At 38.0% G+C, this 18,771-nt stretch overlaps 1 protein-coding gene across 1 annotated transcript in view; it reads right to left on the bottom strand.

The window, feature by feature from the left end:
* LOC122148769 (syntaxin-1B) overlaps positions 1-18,771 on the bottom strand; it is a 46,467-nt gene that overhangs the window by 21,575 nt on the left and 6,121 nt on the right. The window lies entirely within an intron of this gene.

Here is an 18,771-nt window from a genome sequence, read left to right as displayed (position 1 = left end):
TGTTTAGTCATAAAGACCTTCCCGCCTCCCAACCTCTGCACCCTTTCTGGGAACTAATAGCTCTTCATTTCAAGCAAACTGCTTCCCATCCAATGAAAAGGCTATTTCCAGAAAGAAAACATAAATTATAGTGACAGTTAGGAGACTGAGCTGGAATCTTGTTTACTGGAACACACTGATTAATATTCAGCAGTAATGTTGTAGTACTCAAGGCTGGACTTGAGATCATTTTTTGAAGGTCTTGTCTCGGTCTCCACTGCATTTATACTCGGTCTTGTCTCTAAGGACTCAGGATTTTATTGATCAAAACCACAACTGCAAGTCCTAAATTGGCGGTGCACTGTCTGATTTATTTGTTCATTTTTCAATTTGAATGAATGTAAAACGTCCTGCTTCAAATGCAATCAATAATTTATTTCTTATTTGATTTCTTTTGATTTTGTTGTGCAGGGTTAGAAATTAATGGGGAATTGTCAAAAATGTAAAAATGTATAAGATATCACAAGAGCAAGAGAGCTGTTTGCATGATTTGCACAATTGCAAATGTGATGTTTATTTTACTAACGTTCAACAAACAAGAAGTAAATATTAAGGAAAGTACGTTTTAGACACTAAATTACACATTGCTGGGTGTTAGATTTTTTAGAGTCACTTATTTGCTTTAAAAAGTCTTTTAAAATGTCAATGACGTCATACGTTATACGTTCATTAGCAGAATGCTAGCGTGTTATGGGCAACAACAACTCAACCTGTAAGAAATCGAAAGGACATAAGTACTCGTTCATTCAACTTTCGACCTATAACCCATGTTGAACTTGCAAAACCTACAATCAGATCTGAGATTTCTCAACGGCAATCGGGTGAAAGGGACAAATTTAGCCGTCTAGCCCCATAGACTCCCATTCATTTTGCACTCATGGCGATCGCCCCCAGTGGAACTCTGGTGGAACTGCAACCAAAATTCGGTACAATAGGACTTAATAGGGAGTGGGAAGGCTCTCCGTAGACGGGCTCTGGCTCAACCGTCATAGAATGGAATGCACAGGATTGTGGGATATCAAAGGCAGCAAAGGATACATCTATGCTGCCTTCAAAATTCGATCAGAAGAAGGTACCTCCAGAGACAGGAAGTAAACACCTTTGAGTTTCTATTGGTCCATGGCGGTTACGCAATCGGTGGGTGTGTTCTGAAACTCCATCTTCTTTGACGTGCGATTTTTTTTTTTTTCCCAGGTCGTTTCTCATTCAATAGAGGTCAGACAAGAGAGAACAATATCTCCGGCCTAGTCTCTAGCAACATGAATACACTGGAGTGTCGAATAGCTGAGCTAGCACAAATATATCTGCACCTGTACGATCACTCATCTAGAGACTTTAAAGATTTAGAGAAAGCATTAATTCCTAGAAAGAAATTGCAGCGAAGCTTGGTGTCGACGACCCGGAGTTATGCAAAAAGCGACACAGAGAAACATCCGAGACAAGTTTTCCAAAGCCATGAAAAGAATGAAAGGAAAGAGTAAAGATATAAGGTAGCAAGTACCAAATACATGTTTCAAATAAATGTTACACCATACTGCTGTTGCTGCTGTTCTTTCAGTAAGCGAATTTAAAGGCTATACAATAAATGAAATAACAAACGAACATGCAATAATCCTTTGTTTTTATCAAAAGTAAATCATGGCACCACATAAAATATAAAAAGGTGTAACAATTTATCCAGTTTAATATAATAAATGAACACTAATAAAATAAAGTAACAAACTGACTCCAATATTTTTTTCACATCATGCTAAAGTTTTACAGACTATGAGACATTCACACTTCCCATAAAGGACCGATTATGGCTCTTTTGTATTGTAAACATGATACTTGACTCTGAACTGCTGCTAATCATTATTCTTTTGTCTATAATATTCTGACCATTGGTGCCCATCTCACACCTAGATTGCCTACACTTTATCATTTCATCGTTGTTGTGTTTAGGGGATACGTGTGAGCGTCGCGACGCAACACATGTTTACATTAATCAACGCCCCGCCTCCAGCAGCGCGGGGGTGTCGGAATGTTCGAAAACAGTATACTGTCATTCAGCCTTTTCGAACTTCTTTTTGCCCCCAAACGAAGAACGAAAACGAACTTCGATTGAAGTATACGGGGGCCTTTAAAGGTGGCTTAAATTTAGTTGGCTTTAAATATGTAGTGTGGTTCAAATGCCTAGCTCTTCAGGGTTACTTTATTTTTACTAATATTTTTTATTAACTCTAGGGCAGGGTTATTATCATTAACTAAAACTAAAACCAAAACAAAATTTCATTGTTTGAAATAAACATTAAGTGAAATATAATATTAAAAAATAACCTTTTTTTGATAAGGTAACATTTTTCATTTTCATTTAGTTTAAGTTGAAGTACTAAAAATAGCAAACTAAATAAACAAAAACTAAAACCTAAAATAATAATAATATTAAAAACTCTAAAGATATTTTAAAAAAATATTAAAAATGACAAAAACACAACCAAGTGACTTAAAATATAACTACAATTTTAAACATAAACATTATTATATAAAATTATATAAAAATAAAAAGTATTAAAATATTAAATATTAATATAAAAATTCTTAATATAAACAAAAGTCTAATAATAGCCTATATCAGTAATACTAAAATATTACTGATATAGGACCAACATAAAAAAACAAAAAACTATAATATATTTAAATATTTTATTTTACATGTAAAATGGGGTGGGTGGGCAAAATGATTTATTTCATACTCTGCTGTTGATTTGGTTGACAAAAATTCACAAGAATATATGTACGTGATTGATTACTGGTTATTTCTTGAGCTGAATGTTTTTAATCTTAAATATTTCTACAGCAGTGCTATGCTAGACATAAGTGTCTGCCAGTCGAGTGATGGATGCTTCAGCCTGCCTATCTGCAACTAACGTCATTTAATTCATGCAGAGGCTATTTTCACTCTCCCTTCATCAGATAATGGCAATAAAGTCCCTTCCCCCCACAAGGGAAGATGAAATGTCCGATGCTTTTAGCTTACTGACAATTGCTTATTGATTCAACGTTTTAGCTACCCGTTTCTGTTTTAGACCCCTGATTCTATGCCTTATTCATGATTCTAGTTCCCCATGACAAGAGGATTGCATGTCATAGCACAATGAAATAGTAGCAGAAAGTGGCCGCTGTGTTGTCTCATCAGCCGTGCTAATGTTTACTCTTCTTCTTCTCTCCTTATCTGGCCGCTCCCTTCCTGAGCCCTGCCCTCCCTGCCCCCTCAGCATCTGGTTTCACGGGGAGTGGCTTTGCTGCTGGTCCCCTGCACTCTATATATATGGTACCGCAGTATTAGTCACTAATGACCTTCGCAAAAAAATTAAAAATTCTATAGCAACAGATTTCAGGAAGGAGCAGAGGCCTGGTGGATTTCTGATTTTGAGTGCTGAATTGTAGCACTGAAGCCTCCTACCAGTGTGGTTAGTGTGTGGGTGATGATGGAGGATTCTGCAAATGTTGGTGCATTTTTTTTGGAAGACACATTCTGTGTCTACAAAGCTGGAGAGCACAGATAAGGTCTGGGGGAAGAGTTTGGAGACAATAAATCTCCTACGATGTTAGACAAGGGTCACAGTGGGACAGCAATAAACAATTCATATCTGCTTTCATCTCTTTTGCTGTTGAGTGACAAGAAGGGATCCTCTGCTCGAACAAGGGGAGACATTTTAGAGCAGGGGTGTCAAACTCAGGCCCCGTCCACACGGAGACGGAGTTTACCCCAATCCGATCTTTTTTTTCCTCGTCTCAAGAAATATCCACGTCCACACGAAACCGCTAAATGATGTAGTATACATGCCAGACCAGTATGTGGCGCTGTAATTCTGTCACAGAGATACACTAAAAACGGAGAAGAAGACTTTTGTACTATGCTCATAAACCTTGCGCGTGGTACACAAACGAACATGGAACAATATATTTATTAATCTGTGTTAATGTTAGTTAATAAAAAGACAATCGTTCAGTGTTTGTTCATGTTTTTGTTGCTGTTTGTACGTGATGTAGAGGTGTCTGACTGGGGGGAGACGTGGGCTGATGACGCCATCGTTTCAGAAAATATACGGATTAGCCGTCCAGACGAAAACGCAAAGGCGGCGTTTTCAGATTTATCCACTTTGGGACCCGGTTTCAAAAAATAGCGGTTTCACCTTACGAAAACGCCGGATCCGTGTGGACGAAACGCCTATCCGATAAAAAATTTGTGTGTATTCACAGAAACGCGTCTCCGTGTGGACGGGGCCTCAGTTCCTGGAGGGCCCCAGCGCTACTCCAACACACATTCCATGTAGTTTTCAAATAAGCTGAATCAGGTGCATTTATTGAGTGAGTGAGTGAGTGAGTGACGTGTGGCCAAGTATGGTGTCCCATACTCTCTACATTTAGTCCATCCAAGTGCACACACACAGTGAACAAACACACACACTGTGAACTCACACCCAGAGCAGTGGGCAGCCGTTTTTGCTGCAGTGCCCGGGAAGCTGTTGGGTGTTCGGATCCTTGCTCAAGGGTCTCACCTCAGTTGTGGTATTGAGGGTGGAAGAGAGCGCTGTACATTCACTCCCCCCACCGACAATCCCTGCCTGTGAACCCGTGACCTTTGTTACAAGTCTGACTCTCTGACCATTAGGCCACAATTCAGTAAGGCTTAAATCTAAACTCTGCAGGGCTCTGGCCCTCCGGGAACTGAGTTTGACACACCTGTTTTAGAGAATTGTTTTAGAGATATATTTGGTGATACCTTAAAATATATTAGCCTGGAAATGGCATAATGGAGATTTTAACTGCCTTTTAATTACGTAGCTTAGGATTCATTCGCTATGAAGATTATGGATTCCATTATTGGTCATCAAACAACTGACTAAAGTTTTTTTTTTTGAGGTTTATCCAGATTTTATATATAACAATGTCATGGCTCCTGGGTTATTGATCGCTTTGGTCGATCTGGGTTCCTCTCTCTGTGGAGCTCCATTGAGCAGTAACCTCAGGTTGTTAGACCTCTCTGTGCTTCTCCGTTAGGTTGCTCTCCTTGTTGGTTGGGCTTAGCAGTGCTCCCCTCACCTTACAGGGTTACCTATGAGCACGCTTCTCCCTTCGGGGCATCTGAGTTTCCTCTCTGAAAAACTTAAATTCGAGTCCTCCGCCCCAGAGCTCTGTGAGTACGCAACACCAGTTTATTGGGTCTTTCTGCCTCCCTGATATGTTGCTCTTGTGTTTGAGCTTGTAGTGCTCCCCTCTCTCTAGAGGGTTATCTATCAGCACACTGTGACTGCTAGAGGACGGAGTTCGATGTTCTCTCAAAAGGGAACATCTTAGGTTACGTATGTAACCATGGTTCCCTGAGAAGGGAACGAGACACTGCATCTTTTAGATGTCTTGCCATGCTTCAGACTCAAGCTTCAGACGAAGAAGCGAATGACGTGTTTTCCCGGCGCCCTTTTATACTGTGGTCTCACCGGTAATGACGTCATAGGCGGTCGCTGGCCAATGTTATTGTAGTGTTTAGATGTATGCTTCAGACACCGGTCACACTGAAGGTCACACTAGAGGACACAATGTCTCATTCCTTTCTCAGGGAACCATGGTTACATACGTAACCCGAGACGTTATATCTACATTTCTCCATTTTATCCATGGCAACTTGCAATGCATTCAAAGTATTCACTTTATCAGTTCTTGCATTCTTGCTCTGCATGAATGCTAGATGGTAACCGTGAGAATAAAGGGCAGATCAAGCCAATACATGCAGGGAGACACTTTCCTCAATTTTCACAAAACAAATGTCGATTATGGTTCAAGTCAAGATAGGTGTAGGACGTATTTCCTTCTCTGCATTTCAAATATATAATATTATATACAGATATATAAAGAACCTCGATAGTGTTCTTTTTCACATTACATTGGCTTCTTGTCTTTTTAAAAAAGAGCACCACTGTATGCTTGGGGATATGTCACATCTACTCACTGCCAACCTTATGACAGATTCTCTGCAAAACTACAGCATAAGCAACCCAAGGTCATTATAGTCTATTTGGGTGCACGGCAAACTCCTGAGATTGGATTTAAGCAAGGAATATTATACAGTCAGAGGGCCATTATCACAAAACAAACCCCGGGTGATCAGGATCTGGTCTTGTAACACCCTGAGATGGTTTGTTTTGCGATAATGACTGTCTGAATTTACATTACCCTGCTTGTTACACGGCTACTTAACAAATAAATAAATACATGGACATGAAATGTTTTTTTGAGGTTAAATTATTTTAATTACTCTTATACTTGTGCAGGCCACAGAGAGAGAGGGAAAACACAAGCACAGCTGTGAAGGAAACTACACACTTGCAAAACTACATGACAGTTTTATTTGGATTATGTTGGTATTTCAAAGAAAGACTGTAACAAACAATGAATCAGGACTGTGAGTGACTTGAAACTCGGTTCATTATTAATAGATTCTAATACTATTAGTATGTAGATTACCATGAACTCAGTAGGCTCAATAGTATGCTAAATTATTAAGACTGAATAAGAAAAGTTTCAAGTCTGTAAATCCATAAACTACAGCAAAGCATATTAAATGTATTTTGGATCATGTTTTATTTGATTTTTGAGGATGAAGCCATGTCACACAACCTGTCCAAGTTGGTAACTGTCTACATTGACTATAGCTTCTACCAAATAAAAGAGGAATTTGTGCTCTAAATCCCATAGTTTTTGCTTTTTTCCATAGCATTTAACATCAACAAGAAACGATACTGGAAGCATCTCTTTTTAAAGTTGATAAGCCTATTTTTATCTTAAAAGGTTAGTTCACCCAAATATGAAAATGCTGTCATTAATTACTCACCCTCGTGTCATTACGAGAATACTTTTTGAGGAAAAAAAATAATGACTTTATTCAACAATCTGTCTCCTCCGCATCACCCTGGTGGCATTTTGGAGAATATCTCAGCTGCGTCACGCAGATACGCTGTTTCAGTTCAAATCAAATCTCAACAACGTAGGAAACAGTTCTGACGTGAAGCAGCTGAGATATTCTCCAAAATGGCCCCAGGGTGATGCGGAGGAGACAAATTGTTGAATTAAGTCATTATTTTTTTTTCTTTTTCACACAAAAAGTATTCTCATAGCTTCGTATAATTGTGGATGAACCACTGATGTCACATAGATTAATTCACAGATGTCCTTGCTACGTTTTTTGGACTTGGGAACATTTCAGTTGTGTTGCTGTCAATGCCGTGTCAGACAGTTCCAGATTCCATCTAAAATAATCTTAATTTGTGTTCCGAAGATGAACGAAGGTCTTACGGGAACGAAGGTTCGAAACGACACAAGGGTGAGTAATTAATGACAGAATTTTCATATTTTGGTGAACTAACCCTTTAACTATGCATAATTATATAGTTTAACATGTTTTTGTCCTTCGGTGTCGTCAAACCAGTCAGAAAGGATCTGCGGCCTGCCGGTTAAGAACCTTTTCAATGCGGTATACAAGGGCAAAAGATACACCTCAACCATCAGCATACACTTTAATATTCATATGTCGAAGACAGGAACCTGCTGTGGTTTGGGAAGAATAAAAGCTAAGAAGGAACGCATTGTATGATGTTCAGCATGTACACTGGCCAACATATAAAAACGTAATCCAATATCATCTATCATTGTAGAGAAGTGGCTGATAACATGCAGATGTTCAGCACATGGAGACAAAGTATGGAGACCATGAGTCATTTTGAATAATATAGGCATTTTTAAAGACATTTGTTGAGTCAGAGATAAGCCCAAATTGCTAACCAGTTTTCCATTTGCCAAGGCTAGATATGAACCCATTGGGCTAATGTTTGAACCACGTTCTCGACCCAGGCTTTAACATTTACATTTATGCATTTGCAGATGCTTTTATCTAAAGCAATTCACACTACAGTCAAGGTGCTTTTTCATCATTTTATCACTTCATGTATTCATTCGTAATTGAATCCTTGACCTCAGGCCTGCTAGTCCCATGAGCTACTGTTTGAGCTACAGGATACAAGAACTTGTTAAATGCATAGATCTCCTAAAAGCAAAGTTTGAACTACACCTTAAAGCTAATAGACATTGAACTAAAGGGATAGATAGCCAAAAATAAAATTTCTGTCATCAGTTACTCACCCTCATGTTGTTCCAAACTGGTATGAATTTCTTTCTTCTACTGAACATAAAAGACGATATTTTGAAGAATACTGGTAACCAAACAGTTTGTGGTAACCACTGACTTCCATAGCACAGAAAGTAAAAGTCAATGACTACCAGCAACTGTTGGTTACCAACATTATTCAAATTATCTTTTTTTTATCTTCAACAGAAGAAAGAAATTCATACAGGTACGGAACAACTTGAGGGTGAGTAAATGATGACAAAATTGTAATTTTTGGCTGACCTATCTATCCCTTTAGTTTAATGTCTATTAGCTTTAAGGTATAGTTCAAACTTTTGCATTTTTGGGTGAACTATCCTTTTAAAGCAGCTTGCATTTTGATTTCATGGGGCCTTTTAGGTGGAAAAGTGTGCAAATGTACATGGAGCAACATGGAAGTTGATTATGAATGAACACAAACTGATAGGTTCTGCTTCCGGCTTCGCTACTGTTCGGACACTCTTGCTTACTGCTCCGCACTTCAATCCCTGATTATGTATGTTTCACTGATTTTTCTAAGATTTTAATTTCAGCAGATCAGCACAGTGCTCAAACAACACATTTTTGGTGCAAACACTAAAATAATAACTTTTTGGGACTGGAATAATACTACAAAAAAGAAGACTCTTTGCATCCCACTTCCAGCAGCTTACATTTTGGACACAGGAAAACACAGATGCCAACATTCAAACAGACAAGAAAGAAAATGCCTCTTGTGGAATCTACTTGCTGCCTGAACTGCCACAGACTTCTACAAAGGATTGTGGTTCTTGAAACAAAGTTACATGCTGGACTTCCAAACCAGGGGTAACACACAGCAGATCATCATCACGGACCTCCTCAGCATACAGCCAGTGATTCCTGTGAATCTAGTAAATCTCAACAGTTAATACCAAGTGTAGAGGAACAAGCCAAAACTGATCAACACACTAATCTATGGCACAAACAGGGAGCGAGACCCAAAGGCACTCGAGACATCAAATTGTCACGAGTATCTCGTATTGCTGCAGTAGCATCCTCTACCCCAGATATGGCTATGACAAGGCTTGCAAACACTGGTACTTTACCACCACCTGTACACCTTGAGAACAGATTTGAAGCATTAAAGAATGTGGTTGAGGAATCCCCAAATGTGATTGAACATGGATTGTATCAGCCAGCAGCTAACATTGCTAATAACAGGCGCTCAAGGTCGAGCAGAAAGCGGCATTCAGCTCAAACCGCAGCCGAGCCCAGGACTCTGATAGTAGGTGACTCTATTATCAGAAACATCAATAGCAGGACTACAACTACATGCTGCTTTCCTCAAGCAACCATCTCTGATATGAAAAAGGAACTTCGGAACATTCTAATGAAGCACAAGACTGCAAATTGGATCATCATCCATGTTGGGAAGAATGATATTCCGAAAGAGCAGTCTGAACTCCTTAAGAAGGATTTCAGTGAACTCTTTGAAACATTTCGAAGACTTGAAGTTCAGTCGTTCAACAGTGGACCACTCCCAGCAAGGGGAACTAACATGTTTTCACGGTTGCTTGGGCTGAATACATGGCTACAAAGAACCTGCAGTATAAAAGGAATCAACTTCATCAACAACTTCTTGGAGCCATAGACAACTATTTAAACTGGATGTCCTCCACCCAAACAAACTTGGTGCAAGAGTGCTAAAGGACAATATCTATCCCCCTCCATCATCCTTCAGTAGTGTTTGCCAATCCACTCAACCTGAATGGCACACACACCTGGACAAAGTATGAGTGACGACAGGACTTCATAACAGCTTTTGAGTCATCATGTGGTTGACACATCCCACAAGGACACTGATAACACCACGCAGCCACAACAAGCACTGCTCATGGACAACATCCCGGCTGAGCCCTCCCCACAGAGCTCATCACAGACAAACTGTGACGTATCAGAACAGCTCCAAGACTCAGCTCCTAAGGATGACTTTCTGGAAAACAGCCAGGGAAGCCAGGACAACATATCGCAGCCACTGGAAACACCAGAGCCAGTGCCCATCTCACCAGACACATTATTCCTCTCTCCAGCATCTGCACTTTTAAGCTTCTCACAGAAATTGAGGAACTGGTGTATGCTGGGACCAAACTCTCCCACTCTTTCGCTGTAAGCCCACAGATATTATCTAAAAAATGGCGGGCCCCCCAACCACCTAAGCCTGTGGGCCCAGCTTGTCCCCCTCTTCCTGTTAGAGCTCTCCAGCCGCTGCCACAACGGCAGGGCCCAAACCCTCCTCCATCTGCTCTAGGTGAACCAAAAACAACTGATAACACCTCGCAGTGATATGTGTCGGGTCCCCGCTATGATAGCAGCAACATTAACTAATGTTTACAGAACAAGCAGGACCCAGTGTGCCTGTAGCTTTCTCTATTTCTGTTTTATCACGTGATAGAAAATCTAAGACCTTCTCAAGCCGTACAGCTGACCCAACTAATCTGCGGCCTATTATGCATCAAACTAAGATTACTGTAAAGACACAAAGTAGTGCCATCAAGTTAGCATTTTTAAACATTCGCTCACTAAAAAATAAGTAATTTCTGATTAATGACTTAACCAGAAACAACCTGGATTTTATGTTTATGATTAAATGAAACATGGCTAGAAGACCGATGCAGTGCAACAGTCCTCAATGAAACAGCCCCTCCTAACTTTACTTTTATAAGTGTCTGCAGAGCCGTAAGGAGAGGTGGAGGTATAGCTGCTCTATTTAAAGATGTCTATCAATGCAAGCAAGTGTCATTTGGTCAGTACTTGTCTTTTGAATGTCTAGGGATTGTGCTGAAAGGTGCTCGACGCATTCTGTTTATCATTATTTACAAAATACTCCAAAATACTCTCCAGCCTTTGTTGAAGAGTTTAGAGAAGTGTTATCTATTATTTCCTCAGAGTTTGACTGTTTTGCTATTGCAGGGGATTTTTTATAATATTTACATAGATAATGCAGAAATCAAAACTACAAAAGAAATTATAACTGTTTTAAACACTCTTGACCTGGTCAGCACGTGCATGGACCCGCACACAATCATGGACACACTATAGATTTACTCATCAGTAGAGGTCTAAACATTTCATCCATTGTTATTAAGCATGTAGCACTATCTGATCACTTCTGTATTTTCTTTGATATATTGATCTCTGCTACCACTGAATCTAGATCTGTATCTGTCAGAAAGAGATGCAGTAACAAAAACACTAGTGTGCTGTTTATGGAGGCTGTATCTTTAACACCAAGCATTTCTGCAGACTCTGTTGATCTCCTTGATTCCTTTAACTCAAAAGTTAAGAATGTTATTGATGATATTGCTCCTGTGAAAGTCAGCAAGAAGATGGGCATACAAAAATCACCTTGGAGAAAATCAACAGCAGTTCAGAGTAAGAAAAGACAATGCAGAAAAGCTGAGAGGATGTGGTGGAAGACGAAACTTGAAATTCACTATAGCATCTATAAAGACAGCCTTCATGCTTTCAATGTAGAACTAGGCACAGCTATAGAGACCTTCTTCTCAAACCTTATAAACAGTAACTTAAACAACACTTGCCCTCTTTTTGCTACTGTTGAGAGACTGACAACCCCACCCCAAGTCAGATTCCCATTGAAATGCTCTCTGACAGCAAATGCAATGAGTTTGCTTCCTTCTTTTCTGAGAAGATCAATAATATCAGAAAATATCCTCAAGTTATGCAGAGGTCAGAGAGATTCGACCGCAATTTAAAAAAGAAGATACTTTGTCTGGTTTTGAAGCAAATGACAGCAAAATTTTGGAACAAATAGTACAGCACCTTAAATTATCAACCTGCCATCTTGACACACTTCCCACATCTTTTTTCAAAAGTGTGCTTAACTGTTAAGAAGTAGATCTCTTAGAAGTGGTGAATGCCTCACTTCTTTCTGGGACCTTTCCAAAAATCTCTGAAAACTGCAATTGTTAAGCCCCTTCTGAAAATGAGAAATCTTGATAACCCCATAATGAGCAACTATAGACCAATACCAAGTCTTCCTTTTATAGGCAAGATTATTGAAAGGTAGTTTTTAACCAGCTGACCAACTACTTAAACTCAAATGGATACCTGGACAATTTTCAAACTGGTTTCCGACTGCATCACAGCACAGAGACAGCGATCATTAAGATAACAAATGATATCTGCTTTAATTCTGATTCTGGCAAAATATCAGTGCTGGTACTACTAGATCTTAGTGCTGCGTTTGACACTGTCGATCATAACATACTTCTAGAGAGACTGGAAAACTAGGTCGGGCTTTCTGGGATGATACTCAAACGGTTCAGGTCATACTTAGAAGAGAGAGGTTATTATGTGAGTATAGGAGAGCATAAGTCTAAGTGGACGTCCATGATATGCGGAGTCCCACAAGGCTCAATTCTTGCACCACTCTTCCTTAGCCTGTATATACTCCAACTAAGTCAAATAATGAGAAAGAACCAAATTGCCTATCACAGCTATGCTGATGATACTCAGATTTACCTAGCCTTATCGCCAAATGACTACAGCCCCATTGACTCCCTCTGCCAATGCATTGATGAAATTAACAGTTGGATGTGCCAAAACTTTCTTCAGTTAAACAAGGAGAAAGCTGAAGTCGTTGCATTTGGAAACAAAGATGAAGTTCTCAAGGTGAATGCATACCTTGACTCTAGGGGTCAAACAACTAAAAATCAAGTCAATAATCTTGGTGTGATTCTGGAGACAGACCTTAGTTTCAGCAGTCATGTCAAAGCAGTAACTAAATCAGCATACTGTCATCTCAAAAACATTGCAAGAATTAGATGTTTCCAATCAAGACTTGGAGAAACTTGTTCATGCCTTTATCACCAGCAGGGTGGACTACTATAATGGTCTCCTCACTGGCCTTCCCTAGAAGACCATTAGACAGCTGCAGCTCATCCAGAACGCTGCTGCCAGGATTCTGACTAGAACCAGAAAATCTGAGCATATCACACCAGTCCTTAAGTCCTTACACTGGCTTCCAGTTATATTTAGGATTAAAGTAAAGTACTTTTACTTGTTTATAAATCACTCAATGGCCTAGGACCTAAATACATTGCAGATATGCTCACTGAATATAAACCTAACAGGCCACTCAGATCATTAGGCTCGAGTCAGCGCATTTATTGAATGAGCACTGTGCTACATCTGAACTGATTGCACTGTATTTTACATATAATCATTTCCAATTTTTAACTGGTTTAAATTCATTTTAAATCAAATTTTAAATAATTTTAAGTTTTTAAATTCCTCGTTTTATTTTTATGATTATTTTACTTCCTTTTATGTAAAGCACTTTGAATTACCATTATGTATGAAATGTGCTATATAAATAAACTTGCCTTGCCTAAATGTAGAAAGTGTCATGAAGTTTGGAGCTGGTCTAACTGGTTAACCAGCATAGCTGTGTCTTTTTTTTTTTTTTTAATATTACATAAAAAATTATCATTTGATTTTAATTATACTAGTCTTCCCACCAAACATCTTAACTATTACCATCAAGAGTCCCATTGTCAACCAGTTACAAACAATACAAGCGTGGAATGGGAAAAACGAGTAAACGAGCATCCAAAATGCAACATATGCCGGTGACTAGCAAGGCTGTGGAAATCTGTTTTCACTAACTGTGTCTGTGTATTTTGTAGGACTTTTAGTACTATGATTTCTGAATGGGTTTGTGAGAAATCCCAGTGGCACCGTTGCCCTATTTCACCAGAAACCTCAGGAGGTAGTTAGATCAGGTAATTGACTCACCTACAGAGAAAGTCTGAGATGAACAACTTACATTTCTGCTTTTGGCAGATGCCTTTATTCAAAGTGACTTACATTACATTCAGGGTTCATTCCTTCCTCGGGAAACAAAGCCATGATCTTGACTGTTTGAGCTACAGTAGCATAGAGTATATGAATCCAGATCCTACCCTGATATTTACCTTTAAATTATTCAGGGCCCCCCTTTTATCCTGTCAAGATAAAATGAAATTTGTTGACTTTGTTGTCACTTCTGGTTACCACTTCTGCAAGTGTATTACGTGAGATTTAGCGACCCTGAATTTATATCCCACCTGCAGTAGAATTACCAAAAAATGAAATACATATAGTAAAATATTCTTGTTTTCTGACTTGCTGGTGTTAACGGTATATGTTGCAAACCAGCGGTACCATAACACGTACCGTAGTCAGGAAGCCATTTTGATTTAGCCATTTTATTGGCGGTGTTAAGGACTGGTGGGTGGTGTGTAGCAGAGAGGACATGACATTGTCCCTACAATAAAACTGTCCTCACAATACACTGCAGGCATAGTCGTACCCATGCAGTGGTTGGAATACAAACACACATACAAACACGATTTTGGCATTTATGCATTTAGCTGTACATGCATGCATTGCTTTAATATGTCAAGTGCTTAATCTTACTCTAATGCTGATACTGCTGCCTAATAAATCATATAAAAGCTTCAGCAATGATATAAAAGTTTCACAATCCTACAGAATGCTGTGAGGTTCTTCTTAAATGTGTTGTATCAAATACTGCTATAGGTAATTGAATATATGTATGTAAAAAAAAAATATAAAAAAAAAAAAAATATATATATATATATATATATATATATATATATATATCTATATATATATATATATATATATATATATATATATATATATATTAACTTGTTAAATATGCATTTAATATGCCTCGTGATTTTTTTTATTTTATTTTTTATTTCATTTTACAAATTCTGACAGATATATTTCCCCATATTCATAGGTTTCAAGAACACACTGAATTGCTCAAGTTGACAGATATTATAAAGAGATGTCAAGATTTAATTAGCATGATTGTTGCTGTTGAATCATGTGCCATACCACCAATACTATTCCTTTCAAAGTGATAGTTCTTACAAAACATGGTTTGCTTTTTTGTTTTATTAAATTCTATCTTAAATATGGCTAAAAAATAATCACTGGATTAAATTTTGCATCATGTTCTTTAATATGTGGTATCAAGAAAAAAAACTTTTTTAAAATGTGCATGATAGATGCCTCTTGTGATTTTTTTTATTTTATTTAATTTCAAAAAATCCTGACAGATAAATTGCCCACATTCATAAGTTTCAAGAACGCACCGAATTGCTCAAGTGGTGCTTTCCACGGAATGAATGTGTGTCAGTTTCAGTTTTTTCATACTTTGATTTATTTACCCACACTGCGACTGGAAAAAAGCCCTTGGCAGGGATGGAGCAATAGTGAGTATGCTTAGGATGCAAAAGCGAGTGTGTACAAGTGTGCGGCAGGGAGAATCAAGAGGAAGAAGTGTGCAGCTGTAGGGGGAGGGTCAGGAAAGTGCAATCAGAGGGGGATGGGGAGAGAGACAGACCTCCACAGGGAAAGAGGGAGCGCTGGGGGAGGGGAAGCGGGAATGATTTGGAAGAAGTTGTCACCGGAAAAGGACGTTTAAAAAAAGTATCCCGATCCAAGCAGGTGACGAGAATCTTTGCCAGTGTATATGGCAGGCTCTGGGAAACGTACACCCAAATCTGTGCTGGGTTTTCTCCGGATAATGCGGTGTAAAATCAGGTGCGGGGGTAATGCAGAAATGTTATAATCTTGCCTCCCTGCCGTTGGCCCATCTGCGCAGAGGATGGCCATTGGCCACAGGCATCAGAAGTCCTTACAGCATTAGACAGTAACCTCCTTTTAGCCTCATAATACTGCATTAGTTTCTGTTGACAAACATGAGGAGAAGTGGTGAAGAATGTGATTATGTTTCCAAAGTGGAAGTAAATTGCATTCCTCCTTTAACCCTTGGATTCTTTCAGTATATAAAGGTGCATTCTGGGATAGAAAACATCTGAGGGACTGCATTAAATTTTGCATCATGTCTAGCAACACAAAATGATGTGCAATCTATCATGAAACTGAGAGAGAACTGTAGAAAATCCAAAAAAAGGAAAGATATTATAAAGAGATAAGTTTAAGATTTTTGTTCTTCTACATTAAATTAATTAATTCTACTTAATTCTACCTTAATTATGGCTAAAAATAAGCACTGCATTAAACTTTGCATTTCCTCAAAGGCCATTTAAGGAAAAAATTGAGGCTGGAAAAAATAATAAATAAATAAAATTGGCAATAACGGTGTATAAATGTGAGGAAGATGCAGTATAGTGTGTGTTTTGTGTTGTCTCTTAGTGGTGCATGACGTTTTCTCCTTTCCACCCAAGGGACGGGTTATCCCCATTTCAATTGTGCTATAAACCGATGCTAATAACAAGAAACTAAATAGACAGATGATGAGTCCTTTGTCAAAGAACTGAAAGCATATATATGTTCATTCAAAGATCTGTATGACCTTAGAAATCAACTGAGGCAGAAGCCTAGATAAAAGGCTATAAATCACTATCTAAAAATTGATCAAGGACTATTTAACCAGGATCACACACATCTTCATTCAAAAAAGATATAAAAAAAAAAAAAAGCAAAAATATTTCAACAGTTTTAAATTACACTTTACCCAAGCAGAATGCAATTTTAACAATTTTAATGCAAAAATGATGTATGATGTTAGAATTAGGGCCAATCAGAAGAAATTTGAATCAAAAGATATTTGATGTTAGTCGTTGTGTTTTAAACAATACAGCTTCTAAAAATTGCTCTAAAATCTTCAGGAAAGCAAAATCATCTGGAGCAAAATCTTGACACTAAGATAGAACCATAGAAAATACAATATATATATATATATATTATTAAGCATGCATGCATTGCAAAAGCTGTGTCTAATGGCAAGAAAGTCTTTCAAACGTCAACTCAGGTAAATTATTAGGTTATTAATAACGTTCTTACAAATTTAGTGTTTTAATAAGTAAACATTTCATGAAAAAAATGCTGATATTGACATTGATGTCAATAAACTCAGTAATGTTAATAGGGTCATGAATTATGCCAGCAGCTCCAAAGAAAGTAGCTCAAGGCACTTCTTAGAAACCTACAAAAACACGTCATGCTTGCGGGGCGACTGGGACTGACCCTTCGACCCCTTACTAGTACTGATAAAACCACTTTCTGTATCCCATTGGAATAGCTGCTGTCTTTTCACATTAGTCAATAATGACTCAGGTATGAAAAAAAAAACTATGTGGTTCAAATGACAGCAAGCCACTGGAGAATGAACAACAAACTTGCTGACTCATTCACAGCCCGCAGTCAATTTAAAGCATAAATCCAACCTGTAACTTTTAAATCATGGCAAATCTTGCCGATCTATTGAAATTACCCACCAGGGCGGTATTTTGTGGGCATGACTAAAAGGTATTAAATCAACGCTGGTCAGAAAGGGAAAAGTGTGATTCAGTCTTAATGAAATCTAAAGCCCATGTTTTTTAAAACCTGACCTCAGTCTAACTTGCTTGATGTTGATGCATGCCAAAGATTATCCTCTTATATTATGAAATTTCCATTATGTAGTGTGAAAAATGTACCACAGATGGTACATACATTATCATGTATGATGCTTAGCAGATGTTCACGCACATGTACCATGGGGCAGTCGGTACTTTAACAATGACTAAGCAAAAAGTGAATTCAAATATAGTTCAGTAGAAGGTCATATGAACACTGTAGTGAATTTCTAGTGAAGGTCTTTGTGTATGCTAATGATGTTGGAGTAAACTGCCTTACATTTGTGTGTAATTCTTTAAAGCCAAAAAATGAAGGGAAATGGATAAATAAAAGAATGGATCAATAGTAATGATGTTATTGACAGGACCTCCCCCGTCAAATTCTTCAGTAATTACCAAGACTGTTAATGATGGAGCAACCATGCGCAACGACAACTACAACAACAAAAATCCAATTAGTCCAGTGGTCGCCCACCCATATGTTAAGACTGATTAAAGGAACAGTCCATCCAGAAATTAAACTTCCAAATCATTTACTCACCCTTATTTTATTTCAAACCTTTATGACTTTCTTTCTTCCACAGAACACAAAATAAAGTTTGAGTAATGACTTTTATTTTACATTTATGATGCTTTTACATCATTTTTAAATTTGAAAGCATTAGTCATACTGTTTGAAATGATTAAGGGTAATTTGTCACTTTTGGATTAATTATTTCTAGGATGCAAGGATGCATCCAACACTTATTTTGAGAAACTAACTCCTATACATATCAAATTTAAATACTGAAGTACACTGACTGTGTTTGCTGCACTGCATGACAAAAAGTATTGTTTTAGCTGTATTGTACTTTTCCTGTCTGAATTTAATGTGATAAGAGAAAGAAAGAAATATACAACCAGCTTTCTATTGCGTTGTCCTCACTAACATGGTACAGTGCAGTGTTGCATTATTTGCAAACAATAACCTAATTGGCAGAACTAGTTGTAGTTAAAAATACACAACTGTAAATGATTAAATGTAAAAAACTGTAAATGATTAAATGTAAAAATATCAGTAGTCCATGACAAATATAAATCTGCTAAAATTTAAATGTTACAATTGTG

The sequence above is a fragment of the Cyprinus carpio genome, chromosome A19, assembly GCF_018340385.1.
Source record: "Cyprinus carpio isolate SPL01 chromosome A19, ASM1834038v1, whole genome shotgun sequence".
Lineage (NCBI taxonomy): Eukaryota > Metazoa > Chordata > Actinopteri > Cypriniformes > Cyprinidae > Cyprinus > Cyprinus carpio.
Note: the sequence above shows the minus strand (reverse complement) of the source record. Positions and strands in the feature narration are given on the sequence as shown.